This window comes from Lepus europaeus, chromosome 13 (genome assembly GCF_033115175.1).
Source record: "Lepus europaeus isolate LE1 chromosome 13, mLepTim1.pri, whole genome shotgun sequence".
Lineage (NCBI taxonomy): Eukaryota > Metazoa > Chordata > Mammalia > Lagomorpha > Leporidae > Lepus > Lepus europaeus.
The window spans coordinates 30,291,861-30,295,000 of record NC_084839.1 but is presented as its reverse complement, the minus strand read 5'-3'; positions in this window follow the sequence as shown (position 1 = coordinate 30,295,000).

Genomic DNA, 3,140 nt, shown 5'->3' with positions numbered 1-3,140 from the left:
CAATAGCTATGACATTAAATCAATCTATATATACAACAACTGATGACTGGATAAAGAAAATGTGGTATATATACACAACAGAATATTAACCATTAAAAAAGAATGAGAGCGGGGAAAGAAAGTTTTAAAGTGAGAATATAATTTTCCTCATGGGCATTGTCTACCTTAGAAAAACTACTACAGAACATGCCTGTGACTAGAGACTTGTAGTTCAGGTCACCGAAGATTAGAGATGGGACATGGGCACTCCCTTGACTTGCATCCTCTGGTCTGCTTTAACACAAACCAGGAGGAAAAGAAAGCTCGGCATCAGAAGCAATGGGTGGCAGGCCTATTAATGGCTGATCTGTACAGTGATCTGCCCTCAAGGAGACCCAACAGGCCAGTCCACTGCAGTTCCTTTCAATGTGGTAAGCCTGGGCTTCAGCAGAAGTCAGCTTGTGAAGAGCCCTGGCAGCTCTGCCAAGAGTTGGATCACTGGAAATGGATCTGCCCTGGAGTCGAAGGATGCCCAGGTCAGAGCCACAGATCTTATTGGCTCTAAGCTGAAAAGCCCTTCACTCAGCCCAACTTCCAAAGTGATCACTGCAGCTGAGGGTATGGTCAAGTGGGGTCAGCAACATTGCAGGCAGAACTGTAAATTTCTTGTTAGAGATGCCACCTGCCTTTACCTGGCCAGCTCTCCTCCCAGGCCAGCCAAGTAATGAAAGTCAACGGAGTGCCTTCCCCTAGGAGGTTCACACCTCCCTTAGGATATACCCCATGTGAAGAGATAGATAGGTCTGGGCCTAAAGCCCACCAGATTATTATCAAGCCCCTTCTGTCAGGTTCTATTTGCCTCTCAGTCAGAAAACTTAACTGTAGCTTAGACAGCACCTTTCTTAGCTCCTCTAATAATGACTCTGTCCTTTGTTCTAGACCCTGTCTAGCGTACTTGGGCCTCATTCCTTCGTAATCATAACCTCTACCACCAATGGCTCTACTCCCAACCTGTGTGTACTGATGGTCCTCTTCCCCACTTAATGCTGCATAATTGTTCAAACCTGGTAAATGCCACTCTTAGGATCATTAGTTACTATCCTCACTCTGTCTTTTATGACCTTGTCTAAATATGATCAGAGTCTGCAAACTTGGAAGGCTTCCATAGCCTTGGCAACTCATGACGACAGCCTAGGATGGTTACTGGCGCCATAAACTAGAGTGTCAATTTGTTGGCTCAACAACAGGAGCCACTGTGCACTTGCTCCTCATGTGGGATCTCTGTCCTTAATGTGCTATACATTGTGATTTAATGCTATAACTAATACTCCAACAGTATGTTTCACTTTGTGTTTCTATGTGGGTGCAAACTGTTGAAATCTTTATACTAAATTGATCTTCTGTATATAAAGAGAATTGAAAATGAATGTTGATGCAAATGGAAGGGGAGAGGGAGCGGGAGAGGGGAGGGTTGCGGGTGGGAGGGAAGTTATGGGAGAGGGAAGCCATTGTAATCTATAAGCTGTACACTGGAAATTTATATTCATTAAATAAAATTTAAAAAAAGAATGAAATCCTGATATTTGCAACAAAATGGATGGAGAGTATATAAAAACAGTATGGATGTCACATTATTTGGCATATATTTATGAATATTATCTTCAATGAATTATATAATGTACTTGAAGGATACTTTTCATCATTTTATGATCACTGTCAAAAAAGTCATATTTTGTGATATTAATATTCCTGCTTTCAAAAAATAGCATGCATGTGTATATATAATATCTACACATGCAATGAACATAGCAAAATATTAAAATTATTAAATTATAAAATAAAATGATTTGCATATTTATAAAAGAAAGAAAGTCATCTAAATGAAAAAGGTCTGCACATATGCCTTTCCTTCTCAGTGGTTCTAAAAATCCATGACAAGTGGTGTGAGTAGTGGGCACTGTTTATCCATTCAATTCTGAGGAAACAGAAATTCTGATAGGTGAATGTCCTCCTCAGGTACTTTGCTCACCACTCTATGTGCAGTCTGCTGATCACACCATGCCCTCTCAAAACTCTCTGCCTTGGGTTACATAACCTAATCCCTTTATAAAGGCAGTCTTTGCCAGACTTGGCTCCCAGGAAATTCATTTCTTCAAAGCAGTTCAGATATCAAAAGTTCCTCTCTGAAGGTTTCTCCAATCATTACCTTCCTACTTTTATCTCCTCCATCCCTCTACTGTGATCCCAATGCACCTTGCATATTTTAAACATCATACAGCTCCAGCCACGCTGCTCATTTGTGCATCATTCTTCCAGTTTATACCAGAGTCTTGTCTTATCTACCTCTGTATCCCAGTACTGAATGTGTGATTTGACAAACTGGAGGACATTTTATAAATATTCCCTGAACATATGTATTCAAGCATCTTTCAATAATTAAACAGCCTTCTGGCTGTGCTGCTCTGTAATCTGGGAGCATTTTTATGGTTAAAAATGTACTGGCCGGAGTCGCAGCTCAATAGGCTAATCCTCCACCTTGCGGCGCCAGTACACCAGATTCTGTCCCGGTTGCCCCTCTTCCAGACCAGCTCTCTGCTGTGGCCCGGGAGTGCAGTGGAGGATGGCCCAAAGTCCTTGGGCCCTGCACCCCGTGGGAGACCTGGTGAAGCACCTGGCTCCTGCCATCGGATCAGCACGGTGCGCCAGCCGCAGCATGCCGGCCGCGGCGGCCATTGGAGGGTGAACCAATGGCAAAAGGAAGACCTTACTCTCTGTCTCTCTCTCACTGTCCACTCTGCCTGTCAAAAACAAACAAAAAATGTACTAAGAAGGAGGGAAAACAGAATAAGCTTCTAAAAAACATTTAAATTCCTCTAGAGATTCACATAATAGGTCAAATATATATTATAAATGATAATATAATGTCATATACATAATGGCAGCTAAGAGGAATGAACTACAAGTATCAACATGGGTAAATCTCAACATGTTACATTTTAAAAGCAAGTAGTAGGGGCCAGCCCTAAGGCATAGTGGGTAAAGCTGCCACTTTCAGGGCTGGCATCGCCTACGGGCGCTGGTTCGAGAACCGGCCACTCCACTTCTGATCCAGCTCTCTGCTATCACCTGGGAAAGCAGTGGAAGATGGCCCAAGTCCTTGG